Below are 15,551 nucleotides of genomic sequence, written 5' to 3'. Positions count from 1 at the left end.
GTATGCAAGACAGTACACATAAATTACAAACTAATCACAAAAGAAAGAAGGAATCTACTGAGAGCACTTAAATCTGTTGATCTCAAAAAAGAGCATATAATCTCGCTGAAATTAAATATAACAGTAGTAAATTGCTTGTCCTGAAATATTTGGCAGTTTTGCTACTTATGGCAAACCCAATAGAGCCTAGAATGGGCGAATTCAGCCCATCCCCAAACTAAAAAAAGCGATTTAAAAGACATCTTCTCTAAATTACAACGATAAGTGGGCCAGGCGTATAAAACCATACCCTTAAACTGAGAGCACCAGTAGTTTTAGGATAACCCACTGTGAAAATTACTTTACGATGGGTACTGATGCGTGTCATTTATATGATGTTTTATACCTCATTTTACACGCATTTCAGAGCTCATTTGTGTAGTTTAAGCTACCATTTCCCCTATTTCCGTCTACTTTCGTGTTTTTGTACATTATTGCAGAAATGTGAAGAATTCAACGGAAATTGAGCTAGATCCGTCCCCGAGTATCCTGCATTGCATTTGACGTGAAGTATTCACTTAAGGAACGAGCTTGGTGCGCATTTCAAGGCCCAAAAGACAAATCCACGAGACTATATAAGTCAAGTACCAGCTAAAGCAGTCAATCGACTGGCCCCCTTAGTCGATCGACCAACCCACGGGTTCCAGAAGCTACTGTATACTGCACCTCAGTCGATCGACCGGTCACCTCAGTCGATCGACCAAGTCGCTACTTCAGACGAGAATTAAAAGATCGAGGAAAAGCAGGCCCATTGTGTTTAGGTTTTGATAATAAGTGTTACGCATATTTTCTATATAACGTAACCTAGAACATCCAGTTTTTGGGGATCTAACTTTTATCTAAGTTTTACATTCAGTTTTAGTTTATCAAGTAATTAGGGTTCGGGATATTATTTCGCATTGGATTTTCGTTCTTGCTTTCAATCATTCCGTTACAATTCTTCTGCGATTTTGGTATTCTTCTTATTCCAGTTTATTACTTTATTTGCATTCATAGATATAGAATTGTTAGTTAGTTCCCAATACCATAATTATCGTTTTATGCTAGCCTTTTGTTCCGTTGCTTTAATCATGAATTCTTCTGTTTATTTCATCAATCTTATTGTTGTTATCATTCTTAGTATGAGTAGCTAAATTATTCGGGCTAGGATGTAGGGGAATTATAGTGTAGGCGGTGTAGAATTAATTTGGACTGAAATCGCGTGTCAGTCGATCGACTGCCATAGATGGTCGATCGACTGGCCACGTGAGGTTTTACCTCCGTTTTAATTGTTTTAATTCTTTATTCGACGAATCGAGTGCACACGACTAGTTGAATGTTTAGGATGTGACTGACCCATTAGATCGAGAGATAGGGACAGTTGATTGACCACCAATTAAAATGACTAAACTATGCTGAGATCGAAAGATAGGTAAAGTTTAGGTTGTTAGTCACTTTTCAGGACGAGAGTCAGTATTAGTGATATTAGGGACTTATAGCGAGATCGAAAGATGCTATCTTTTGAGAGTGGATCGAGAGGACCTCTTGTTTTCCCGCCCCATGTGTTAGATTTAGACCCACTTAGTTTGCTGCCGCCGGAACTATAGTGAACCGATCATCCTTGCACCCTCTTTTATTATCTGTTTATTCCGTTCATTTAGTTTATTGTCTTTTACTGCCTTAGCTATAGATCGAATTAAATCAACCTTAGACTTAATTAGACAACTATTGATTACATTCGCCTCCTTGTGGTTCGACCCTGTTACCACTAGCCTAGGTTAGTTTTAATAGTAATTATAAATTTATTTTTGGTACTCACAACGACGGGTATCAAATTTTGGCGCCGTTGCCGGACAGGCAATTGTTATAATTTTTAGTTGTTTTTATTTAGTCTTTCTTAGTTTAAGGGACATCCGTTCCTTAAACTTTTCTTATATTCTTTTTGTAGTTTCTTCTTATGCGCAGGTCACAGGGTGGTGAACTAGTACCGTTCAATCCTGAGATTGAGAAATCCTTGCGTGAGTTGAGACGATCATCAAAGGTATTACCCACAGAGGAAGAGCTGAGTACTCTGTCAAGTTACTACGAGAACGCTCTGTTCGAAGAAGACCCACCTACATCTCCTGCTTCTACCTCTTCAGCCGAGACAGTCACATCTCCGGAAATTCCAGTCATGGCTGAAGAAGCAACTATAGCAAGTCATTCTGAGCCGACAGCTGAAAATCATTACAAGGGGTTCGAATTACCTGGAGCTGATAGGAAATTCGAACCAAAGCCTTCCTACATCAACTTGGTTGAGAGAAACCAGTTCGGGGGTGCTGCAAATGAAGATGCAGCCAAGCATATGGAGATATTTATCGATTATTGCTGCTCTATACCCCCGCCGACCGGTGTGACCCGGGACCAGATAAAAGAGACTATGTTTACATTCTCACTCCGTGATGCTGCAAGGGAGTGGTACAGAGATCTGGATCGAGCTGCTCATGGGATCACCGATTGGAATTCTTTGACCTTGGCATTCTACAAAAAGTACTTCTCAGCCTCGAAGACTAATGCCATTAGAGCTCAGATCACGAGCTTTAAACAAGGGCCGGATGAGAATTTTCATGAAGCATGGGTCCGTTTCAAGAAGTTGGTGCGAACTATTCCGCACCATGGGTTCGAAAAATGGAGTCTTTGCAATCGCCTATAACGGGTCAGTATGACGATCGAAGGCTATTTTGGATGTCTTTGCCCAATGGCCGATTTGCTGAGAATATGGGAGAGACTAAGGGGTGAAAGATCATTGATGACTTAGCCACCCATAAAGCTGAATATGGGAATTCGAGAGGCAATCAGAGGAGAGCTGCTGAATCTTCTTCTGTAGCCGCACTAGAAGCTCTCACTGCGAGATTTGACAAGTATGAACTGGGAGGAGCTTCAAAAGAAGGTATTTAACAAGTGAATGCTGTGTCAGACGGTCCTTTCGTCTGCAGAAGGTGTGGAGCTGAGGGACATGTTTCAGAAAACTGCCCTAGTCCCTTTGAGTCTTGTGCTGCCTTTCAACATTACAGGCAGACAAACACGTACTATGAGCCGAATGTCCACCCAAACTTGAGGTGGAGTAGCCAGAATGTCTTGAATCCGACTCAACCTCCACAGTAGCAGCAGCAGCAAACTTATGTGCCCCCTCATAAGCAACAACAGTTTCAAAAACCTCCCTATGTGCTGCAGCAACAACAATCTCAAAATTCTGAGTTTGCTGAATTGAAGAATATGTTGCAAAAGGAGTACCAAGCTAGAGAGGCCGGGATGAAACTGCAAGAGAGCCAAATCGCTCAGTTGGCTAGCAAGAGTACGACTCGAGCTCCGGGACACTTACCGACGCAAACTGACCAGAAAGAAACCCTAAATGCCATTACTTTGAGGAGTGGGTCCACCCTGGAGGGGCCTGCTATGGTCGAGGACGCTGCTGAAAATAATGAGGCGGAACCAAGTCAAAAGAAAGCTGTAACGAACAATACCAAGAAAAAGGCGTCTACCAGGTATATCAGTCGATCGACTGATATACCCGGTCGATCGACTGAAGTGCGGGTTACAGGAGCTTCTGGAACTGTAGGCCTCAGTCGATCGACTGAGCAAGATCGACTGAGCAAGATGGTCGATCGACTGAGGCCGCTGCTGATATTGAGCCTTTTCGTCCTCCAATGCCCGACAACTTGAGGGATCACTTATTTCGGGGTACGACAACTCCGAAAGTATTGGGGCAAGACCCGAGTGCTGATGGGTCCGTCCCGATTCCGAAGTACGACCCAATATCGATCAATGGTTCATATTTGAGACGGTCTGAAGAGGGGTCAAGCTTCAATAAGGAGAATGTAGTGGACTTCTAGCCTAAGTCCACGGATGCCGGCATGCGAGACTTAGAGGAGAGGGCTAAGTTACTTCTTACAGCCCCTTATCCAGAGAGACTAGTACCGACAAAGGAACAAGTATCTTTCAATAAATTTGAAAATGTTGTTCGTAGTCTTAACGTACAAGTACCTTTCCTTGAATTAGTGAATCAAGTGCCCGCTTACATGAAGTTCAAGAATCAATTACTGTCTAAAAAGAGGTCACTTGAAACAGTGCATACTGTCGCACTCACTAAAGAGTCAAGTTCTTATCTAACTCACACTGCACCCCACAAGCTAGAGGACCCGGGTAGCTTTTCCGTTCCTTGTAATATAGGTACCTTCTCAATTGAGAAGGCATTATGTGACCTATGAGCTAGTATTAGCGTCATGCCCTTGAGTCTAGCTAGAAAGTTAAAATTGAATAAGTTTGCAGTGACCGACATGACCGTTCAGATGGCTGACCGATCTGCGGTCCAGCCTTTAGGAGTCCTAGAAGACATCCTTGTGCAAATAGGGAAGTTTTTCTTTCCTGTAGACTTTGTAGTCCTAAATATGCGTGAAGATGCCCACATACCTATCATTCTAGGTAGGCCATTTCTATACATTGCTGGTGCAGTCATTGATGTTGGTTCTGGGACCCTGACCTTCAAAGTGGGGAAGCATTCTATTGTCTTCGCCCAGACAGCTAGGAAGAAAGACCCCATGTGGCCTGTCACCTGTAATACGGTTTCTGAAAAGAAATCGTACTTTGTGCTTCCTGATATGCCTGTCTCTATTCCTATTCCTGTTATAACACCTCCGCCCCAGACTGGGAGCAAGAAGGAGGAAGATTCTGTTGTTTTAGACATTGCAGGAGCTGGTTTGGGGAAGGAAGAGCCGCGGGTTGCTCCAGCTGTGAAGGAGCCAATCATTTCACGAGGCGGTCTTGGTTGCCTTATCTATGGCACTGATGAGGAAGTTGATGACGAGCCGGTCAAAGTGAGAGAGTCCGATTTGGGTTCTGACGAGTTCGAGGAGATCATTGACTGGGGAGACATGGAAGCTATTGACCCGTTGAGTCCTACGGACGCGGAAGCTAAGAAAGGTGCAGCTGATAAGATGAGCACCGTTGAGGCTACCTCATGTAGCCGTGCCGACCAAAGTGGGCTATATCAGGCCGTTCTTGATCAACTATTAGTTGATCACATGCCTTACAAACATTTTATTGCTTTTTAAACTCTTTTTATTGCTTTTGTGTGCGCGAGACTTCGCATTTATTTTTGTTGCTTAGGATTTTTAAGTACTTTAGACTTTGGTTTGGGTTTTGCGCAATTTTTGGGCGCGTATTATTGTGCACTTGCAAGTTTTTGAACCTCATTAGCTCAAGTAATTGAGCAAATACGAAGAAATCAGAAGTTACAGCAGTATTCCCAGTCGATCGACTGGTCTGTGTAGTCGATCGACTGGTCTGCAGTTTCCAAGAGCTACTGTTCCTTTTACCTTGGTCGATCGACTGAGTGATGTTGTCGATTGACCGCCCTGCACTGTTGTACTTGTTCACGACCTCTCCCCTGCTGTGTTTGGTCTATTTGAGGAATTGAGGGAGTTTTCTACTCCACTTTATCTTCCGTCATATTATCTATTTCTTCTATTTTCTCAATTGTGCACATAATACCGCTTCAAAATTGTCTTCTCGATTTTATGCGTGGTTTTGTTTGTCCTTCAGGTACTTATTGGTAGCACTGCTAGCTACTGAAACCTCCTAGCTCACACTGGTTTGGGGAGGTTTCCTTTTGCTGCGCTTAAAGTCTTGTGAGTTCCCGAGTTTTACTTCATGTCATACTTCTTTATTTTCTCGCAAGTTCCCGTTTTCCTTTTATTTCATTACATGATTTTGCACAATGGGGACATTGTGTGATTTGGTTTGGGGAAGGGTTTTGCGTCGCATATCATTTGCTTGCATTCACGTTTACATTTCAGTTTGCATTGTTTATTTCATTTCTCTTATATATACAAAATTCCAAAAAAATTGAAAAAATTTCAGAAAATTTCAAAAAAAATTTGCACGTTTATTTTAGCATATAGGTCGAGTCGGAACGGTAGTATTTCAATGATGACATTGCATTTGCACTTGTATATGCCTAGGCCTTGCTAATTGACATGTTATTAGTAGAATCGTATATGCATAGTCTACGAGTTTTCGTTAATTTTTTGCTGGACTTGAGACTTGACTTAGAATTTTGGCAAGCTACATCATATTCTGAGTTATTAGAGCCTATAACTGGTGACATCTATGACCAGTTTATCTAGGATTGAGAGTAGTACTCCTTATAAGACATGTTACATAAATATGCATAAATATGAACTTAATCTGCTTAATACCTGTATGCATTCGGTTTGTGGTTTGTTGACACATGTGGTAGAGGTTTCCCTTTAATTGTTTTACCCATTAGCCCCACACTGCCAAAAATAGCCTTTTTGTCCCGTTTACTACATCCTACATTTAGCCTGCCCTTGTCAAGCTAGTAGTTTATGTTCTGGGATTGTTACTTCGTTTTTGGTAGTTATGCTCATTTTGAGATGATGTTGGGAAATTGAAAGAAGGAAAGAAAGAAAAGAAAAAAAAAGAGAAAAAATGATTCGAAAGAAAAAGGAAAAAGATTTATGTACTGTTCAAAGCAGTCGATCGACTGCCATTTCTGGTCGATCGACTGGGTTCCGAAGAGAAATCAATTCGGATAAATTCAAAATCCTTATCTTATGGCGATTTTTGCTCCCATGTTGCATTAGTATCTTATGGGGAGTTGGTTGATTATTGTTATCCTGGAGTTTGTGAGTTTTGTGCTTGCTATAGCACCGTTTCGATTGAATTTTGAGCAAGAAGAAGGATGTTATCATATGGTTCCGTTTTGGTACTAGCTTGATCACCTGTACCTCCACTTTTCCATAAATGTTTTGCCTCTTCTTACCCATACCTCACATATCCATATATACCTCGGCGTGTGTCATGGTCTTTTGTTGGTTGGAATGCATATGTACGGTCATAGAGATTTCTTTCATATTATATTGCAGGCATGTTCTTATAGGTCGTAGTTAGGTGAGAGTCTTTACAAAATGAATTATTTCAATCCTCTTATATATTCACCTGTGCTTATGTGTGATATGAGCGACCCATGAGAGTCCAATTTGATAAGTCTCTATAGTTGACGGTTCAGCGGTTTTTAACGACTTCATAACTCGGTTGCATGATTCGCATTACTAATTGATTGTTAGTTATTGCATTAAAAAGGTTTAGGCTTTACATGTGGCAATTCGCTCTGAGATTGAACTCATTCCATTAGGTCATTAGATCGAGTCTAGTTCTTGCTTGGGGACAAGCAAGGGTTTGGTTTGGGGAAGTTTGATGCGTGTCATTTATATGATGTTTTATACCTCATTTTACACGCATTTCAGAGCTCATTTGTGTAGTTTAAGCTACCATTTCCCCTATTTCCGTCTACTTTCGTGTTTTTGTACATTATTGCAGAAATGTGAAGAATTCAACGGAAATTGAGCTAGATCCGTCCCCGAGTATCCTGCATTGCATTTGACGTGAAGTATTCACTTAAGGAACGAGCTTGGTGCGCATTTCAAGGCCCAAAAGACAAATCTACGAGACTATAGAAGTCAAGTACCAGCTAAAGCAGTCGATCGATTGGCCCCCTTAGTCGATCGACCAACCCACGGGTTCCAGAAGCTACTGTATACTGCAGCTCAGTCGATCGACCGGTCACCTCAGTCGATCGACCAAGCCGCTACTTCAGACGAGAATTAAAAGATCGAGGAAAAGCAAGCCCATTGTGTTTAGGTTTTGATAATAAGTGTTACGCATATTTTCTATATAACGTAACCTAGAACATCCAGTTTTTGGGGATCTAGCTTTTATCTAAGTTTTACATTCAGTTTTAGTTTATCAAATAATTAGGGTTCGGGATATTATTTCGCATTGGATTTTCGTTCTTGCTTTCAATCATTCCGTTACAATTCTTCTGCGATTTTGGTATTCTTCTTATTCCAGTTTATTACTTTATTTGCATTCATAGATATAGAATTGTTAGTTAGTTCCCAAAACCATAATTATCGTTTTATGCTAGCCTTTTGTTCCGTTGCTTTAATCATGAATTCTTCTGTTTATTTCATCAATCTTATTGTTGTTATCATTCTTAGTATGAGTAGCTAAATTATTCGTGCTAGGATGTAGGGGAATTATAGTGTAGGCGGAGTAGAATTAATTTGGACTGAAATCGCGTGTCAGTCGATCGACTGCCATAGATGGTCGATCGACTGGCCACGTAAGGTTTTACCTTCGTTTTAATTGTTTTAATTCTTTATTCGACGAATCGAGTGCACACGACTAGTTGAATGTTTAGGATGTGACTGACCCATTAGATCGAGAGATAGGGACAGTTGATTGACCACCAATTAAAATGACTAAACTATGCTGAGATCGAAAGATAGGTAAAGTTTAGGTTGTTAGTCACTTTTCAGGACGAGAGTCAGTATTAGTGATATTAGGGACTTATAGCAAGATCGAAAGATGCTATCTGTTGAGAGTGGACCGAGAGGACCTCTTGTTTTCCCGCCTCATGTGTTAGATTTAGACCGACTTAGTTTGCTGCCGCCGGAACTATAGTGAACCGATCATCCTTGCACCCTCTTTTATTATCTGTTTATTCCGTTCATTTAGTTTATTGTCTTTTACTGCCTTAGCTATAGATCGAATCAAATCAACCCCCACATTCGTTACCTTAGACTGAATTAGACAACTATTGATTACATTCGCCTCCTTGTGGTTCGACCCTGTTACCACTAGCCTAGGTTAGTTTTAATAGGAATTATAAATTTATTTTTGGTACTCACAACGACGGGTATCAGGTACTAATCTACTAATAGACCAAGTCTAGTTCTATGCTCAACAATAAAACATAAATTAAACTACATAAAACAGCCTCACTAATAAGCAATAAGCTACTCGAGTTTATGCGCCCATGGTAATTAAGTCCTTTGTGTTACAATAATGTTACCAACAGATAGTATTGAGACCAACCTCCATTAGCCCCTAGAGTTCCAAATCATAATTTTAACCAAGCATTTGATTTTCAACAAACACTACACACACCATATATAATTTACTAACTAGGTTACTCACACGACTAAAGCATAGATCAGATTATAGTTGGAGATATAGCGCTTGGGCAACCCTGTCACAGAATGCAACAGTCACAACATACTTATTACGGGTTTACATCTCAACATGTTAAAAGCAATCGACAACAGTACAACAAAATCAAAAAAAAAGTTGACATATTTCGAACAAGAGTAATACAACAAAGCAACATTAACTAATGATATCATACAAAATAGCCTACCTTGTCCATATTTGCCATCAGCACTAAGCTTCCTTAACCAATCGCTGATTCTTGTTTCCTAAAGCCCAATAATTGCATCATATATACGGAGTACTGAGAAGAGTAAATGGAATACGATTATATTGAATACAAGAGATGTGAAACAAGAAAAACACCTCAGTTCAATCCATTTTGGTCACAACACAGCCGCGCATAGCAGATTATATAATCTTGAGTTAACATCTTTGATTCTTTGAAATTATAGAAAGTCACACATTCAGGAGGAAAGCAAAAGGCATTAGAAAACGTATATAGAGGATCGAAGAATAAACCATTACAGTCATATTGAGGTAATATCTAATAAAATCAAATGAGACACATCTTATGGGTATACTATCCAATCAGAAGAATACTCAAAATTACAAAAAAAATAAAAAATAAAAACAATAATGTTCATCATATATACGGAATACTCAAAAGAGTAAATGAAATACCAGTAGAATGGATGCAAGAGGTGCGAAACAACAAGAAAATCCCCCATTCAATCCATTTTCATCGACGTTCTTTGTTCATTGTAAAATCCCAAAATTTCTAGGGTTTATTGAAGTAAAACCTCAAATAGGAAACCAACCTGAAATTTTCAAAGAAACATGTAAGTTTTTCGATTTATAATCGCAATTCGAATCCGAACATAATAAATCTAATAATTTTCGAGTAAGGTGTGCAAACCCTAGAATAAATTTCGAACCTGATAAGAATGTCGAAGGTGGTGATGTGGGGCATGCGGCCGACGACGTTAGTTAGGCAGTTGGCGGTGGCTATTCTTAATGAATGGCAGATCGGTTTGTGGGAGATCAGAGATGAGAGTAAGGATAGGAAGATTGTTCAGTGGAAAAAAATGAAGTTTACGACTTAGGTTTAATATTTTGCTTTGTGTTAACTTATACTGGGTTAAAAGGGCGGTTGGGGACACAAAATTACTGGGTTTTACTTTTTCTTTTTTTAACTTTATTATTTTAATATTTTAATGATAAGTTCAGATAACTGTGAATATAGGTAGCGTTCTCTATTCTTTTTTTACATAACGCTTACCTCATAAAACCGTTCTCCTTACTGCTAGAGAACAGTTATTCAACTTAACCGTTCTCTATTATGTGTTACTTATTATTGTTTTTGTAGTAGTGCTCACTACCTATGTGGGTACGGGTGCGTTGATTTTGCTTCACAACTAGCACCGGGAGATGGAGAACATCTTGGGAGTGGTACACTGTCCATACGAGTTTAAGATGGAACAAGCTGGGTTCTACCTCAGAGATTCAGCTGGGGAATGGTGGGACAAGGTCAAGGAAAGTGCTTTAGACATCTATAGGAGGCAGGGTAAGACTGTAATCCTGTGGTTTGAGTTCACGAGGCCTATGAGGATGAAGTTCATTCTGGAGCATCTTCGCAGCAAACTCCGTGATGAGCTTGATTCCTTCAAGATGACCGGTGATATGATGGTGAATGAATACTACCATAAGTTCATGAAAAGGCCATTTAGCACTTTGTTTTGAGAAGGGGTTGATGGGGTGAGATTGTCGTTGGGTCTCCCAATCAAACACATTTATATTCTCATCAAACAACTAGTTAGTGGTTAAGTCGAGGTCCATCTATGGGACGGCGTGCTTTAGGTTCAAAGTCTATCTATCTAAATTTATGCTAGTGTCACAATTGATTTGGGTTTATAGTTGGTGAGTCTAAACTAATGCAAGCAATAAAGTAAAAACAAGCAATAAGACAAAATGAAGATGTAAACAAATGACTAAGAGTGCTAGGATATCATGGGTTCAAAGGGGATTCATGGGAGTAAATCATACAAACATGTTCTCAATTATAAGCAAGCACTTATTGTTGTGATGGGATCAAGTTAGTGTATATCTTAAAATCCCTAAGAAGGTTTGGGTCCCGGAGCCGAATCGATTATATGGTCTAATGAGACTCGAGTTGGTTTATGTCTTACAAGTCTCATTGAAAAGATAAGTGATGGGTAAGAAATGCAAGGATTCATAGGCTTAGAATTTCATTAAACATAACATGTGCATAAGTTTAAATCACAACAAGCAAGCAAATTTATTATGAAAACATATTAGATTAAGCATGAATCATTCCCCATGTTGGTTTCCCCTAATTTTCCAATAACCCTAGCTAAAGAACTACTAACTCATTATCATGGAAAACATGTCATCAATGGTGTCAATCATTACAACAAGTATAAACATGATAAGAGAATGTGGAAATAAACAATAAAGAGTAAAGAGTAAAGGAATTGTACCAACTTAAGAATGATCCAAATAATAAAGCAAAGAATAAAAGAAGAGAACTTGATTGATTGATGAAGAGTTGTCAATTCTCCAATAATAACCCAATAATCTTCAATTACCCAATAATAAACTTGAATTACCCAATAATAAACTTGAACAATAATTAAGGAAAGATTACTGTGTGATTTGTGGAAAGATTAAAGAGTAATCTATTCTAATCTACTCCTAATGAAATCTTAATCTAATCTAAGGAAGGATTTTATCTAATCTAAGGAAACTTAGTTCTTTGATTATTACAAATGGAGTATATATAGTAGTGCATTACTAGGTTAAGTAAGGATAAATTAGTAAATAACAATGCTAAGTTCTAAAGTGGAGAAATGCAAGTCTTTCAAGGAGATGAGCATATCGCGCTAGAGTCACTATCCGCTCGGACCAAGGAGGGAGACGCTAGGATTATGAGGTGAGGCAACGAGCGTCTCTTGCTTGGGACGCTCGGATCAAGAGAGGGGGAGACGAGCGTCGTCTGCTCGGGACGCTCGGATTGTTCCTCAGAATGGCCCTTGCTTTTCTTCCTTTTGCATGCTCCTTATTCTTATGTTGTCGGTCTTTGTTCTTGCCTCCTCTTTCACACTAGTTCACCCATTATCATCAATAAGCTTCCAAATATGCACGGGAGACGGGAATTTCCGCCTAATTGACTTCCTTCTTACAAAACATACGAAATGCACTAGGAAAGCAAAATAGAAAGCATTTGACGGATAAAATGGCTATGGAATGCTATATTAGTATGCAAAATAGGCTCAATTAGGGGACTGAATGTGCGCAATTAAGAGTCACATCAGGGGTTGACTTATCAGATTATGGAGAAGCTATCAGTGGAGACTCTTATCGATGTGAAAGAGGCTTATGAGAGGGTTGGACGAGCTGAGAGGTTGGTCGAGATGGCCAAGGAAAACAAAGAGAGGGGCGTTGAGAAGAGAAAGGCTGAGAGTGACGGCGGTGTACAATCTAGTTACAAGAGAGGTAACAACAACAATCAGGAAAGTGCCTATTCTTATGGGTCGGGTTTTAGTGGAGGTTTTTCATATGGGCGTGGTCGTGGTAGTAGCAGCAGCTGGGGTATGACATGTTTCAACTGTGGCGGTATGGGTCACAAGAGGCATGAGTGTACTAGTGCAGTAGCGAGAGTTTTTCAGAGACCATCATAGGGTAGCTTTTCACAGGGACCGACGCAGAGCTATGCTAGCAACTGACCAGTTGGGTCATTGAACTGCAAGGAGGGTAGAGTAACAACAACGGTGGGTTCAACCACAATGGAGGTAATTCTTATCAAAGACCGGTCGCTCACAACAATCAGGGATAAGCTGCCAAGCCTTCAACATCTGCCAGTACAGTTCAAGGAGATGGATAAAGGGCCATGGTTATTGGGCAAGTTGATCTCCCAGTTGACTTGTTGGAGTTTCCTATGGATGGTTTTGAGATGATACTCGGGATGGACTGGTTGGGTAAGTATAAGGCTAGAATTGACTGTCACTAAAAGAATGTTTCTTTGAGACGTCCTAAGGTGGCTAGTGTGTCTTATCGTGGGTTTGTGATCAAACCTAAAGTCAAAGTGATTGCAGCGCAGACATTAAAGTCTTACGTGAGGAAGGGGAGTCATTTGATCCTATGTCATGTGAAGGATACTCGCGTGGTAGAGCCTACAATAGATGAGATACCAGTGGTGGGGGAGTTTCCAGATATTTTTCCAGAGGAGATACCAGGTTTACCACTGAAGAGAGAGAGAGAGAGAGAGAGAGAGAGAGAGAGAGAGAGAGAGAGAGAGAGAGAGAGAGAGAGAGAGATTTCAATGTGGAGTTGAAACCAGGGGTGGGACCGATCTCTAAGGCCTTATACCGTATGGGTCCTAAGGAATTAACGGAGCTAAAGAAACAGTTGAATGATTTGGTGGACAAGGGGTACATTAGACCATGTGTATCGCCTTGGGGTGCACTATTTTTGTTTTTGAAGAAGAGAGATGGGAGCTTGAGGTTATGTGTAGACTACAGGGAGCTGAACCATGTCACAATGAAGAACAGCTATCCTTTGCCAAGGATAGATGATCTTTTTTACCGGTTGAGTGGAGTTGGTTTCTTTTCAAAGAATTATCTAAGGCCGGGGTACCATTAGGTGAGGATTTGGGATGAAAACATAGTAAAGACAACTTTTCGATCGAGGTATGGTCACTATGACTATGTGGTGATGCCGTTCGGGTTGACTAATGCGCCAGCAGTGTATATAGATCTAATGAACCGGGTTTTGTGGTGATGTTTATAGATGACATCTTAGTCTATTCCAAGACTAACGAGGAGCATATGGAGCATTTACGAGTGATGTTGCAAACTCTACGTGATAACTAATTGTATGCTAAGTTGTCTAAGTGTGAGTTCTGGTTAAAGAAAGTGGCTTCTCTAGGCCATGTGATCTCTACGAATGGTGCAGTTGTGGATCCTTGCCAGATTGAGACGGTGTCTAACTTGGAGGCACCAAAGAATGTGGCCGATATCTGTAGTTTCCTGGGTTTGGCAGGGTACTAACGACAGTTAGTGAAAGACTTTTCCAAGATTGCCAGGCCTATGAAAGCGTTGATGAGGAAAGAGAACAAGTTTAATTTAGAAGAAAGTTGTGAGACGGCGTTCCAAACATTAAAGGAGCGTTCGATCACAGCTCGAGTCTTAGCTTTACCTGAAGGGAGTGAGAACTTCGAGGTGTATACAGATTCTTCGAAAAACGGGTTGGGTTGTGTGTTGATGCAGAACGGGAAGGTCATTGCCTATGCTTCTAGGCAATTGAAATCTTATGAGGAGAACTAACCGACGCATGATCTAGAGTTGGGTGTAGTTGTGTTTGCTCTCACGATTTGGAGACACTATCTATATGAGGCTACTTTTAAGGTGTTTTCTTATCACAAGAGTCTAACTTATATCTTTACTCAAAAGGAGTTGAACATGAGACAGAGAAGGTGGATGGAGCTCATAGGAGACTATGGCATGGATATCATATACCATGAAGGGAAGGGTAATGTGGTGGTCGATGCATTGAGCAGTAAGAGTGTGCATTCTCTATGCACAACTATGTCACTAATGAGGCTAAAAGATGAAGTGATCAAGATGGGGATACATGTGATCCATAAAGGGGATGCTAACTAGAGGTGATTTGACAGTTCAGCCGGATCTTTATGATGATATTCACAGGAATCAGGCTTTTGATTCCGTGATTCAGGAGTGGAGATTTGGAGTAGAGAAAGGGACAGTGTCTCGATTCTCTATTCATTCTGAGGGGAGTTTTTGCTTTGATGGGATATGGTGTGTACCTAAGGATGAGTAGTTGAAAAAGATAATCATGACACAGTGCATTGTGCACCGTATTCAGTACATCCAGGTGGAGTCAAGCTTTATAGAGATCTTAAGAACACGTTTTGGTGGCATGGGATGATGAGGGAGATAGCTGAGTTTGTGGCTAGATGCTTGACTTGCGAGAGAGTCAATGGGGAACATAGAACACTACAAGGTAAGATTCAGTCTCTTTAGGTACCTGAGTGGAAATGGGAATCTATCTTCATGGATTTCATCGTGGGTTTACCGAGGAGCCAACAAGGTAATAACATGATATGGGTGATCGTTGATCGTTTGACCAAGTCAGCTCATTCTATTCCAATGAAAGATACGTGGAGTAAGGCACAGTTGGCAAATAGCTACAGGAAGAATGCAGTGTGGTTACATGGAGTACCAAAGGACATTGTGTCAGATCGAGATGCGAGGTTCATTTCTCCGATTTGGCAAAAGTTGCAAGAATTGATGGGGACTATCTTGAAGATAAGTACTGCATTTCATCTTGCAACAGATGGACAGATAGAGAGAACAATCAAATCCTTGGAAGACATGTTGAGGGCTTGTGTGATGGAGTTTCGTGGTAGCTGGGAAGATAAGTTGGATCTGATAGAGTTTTCT

The 15,551-nt window shown here is 40.5% G+C and overlaps 1 non-coding gene across 1 annotated transcript; it reads right to left on the bottom strand.

Moving 5' to 3' along the window:
* Positions 1-2,572: 2,572 nt before the first annotated feature.
* Positions 2,573-2,679, bottom strand: LOC141616084 (small nucleolar RNA R71). Its single transcript, XR_012530459.1, has one exon. It is a non-coding gene; the product is annotated as a small nucleolar RNA R71 (small nucleolar RNA).
* Between the last annotated feature and the right edge of the window lie 12,872 nt (positions 2,680-15,551).

The sequence above is a fragment of the Silene latifolia genome, chromosome 11 (genome assembly GCF_048544455.1).
Source record: "Silene latifolia isolate original U9 population chromosome 11, ASM4854445v1, whole genome shotgun sequence".
NCBI lineage: Eukaryota > Viridiplantae > Streptophyta > Magnoliopsida > Caryophyllales > Caryophyllaceae > Silene > Silene latifolia.
Note: the sequence above shows the minus strand (reverse complement) of the source record. Positions and strands in the feature narration are given on the sequence as shown.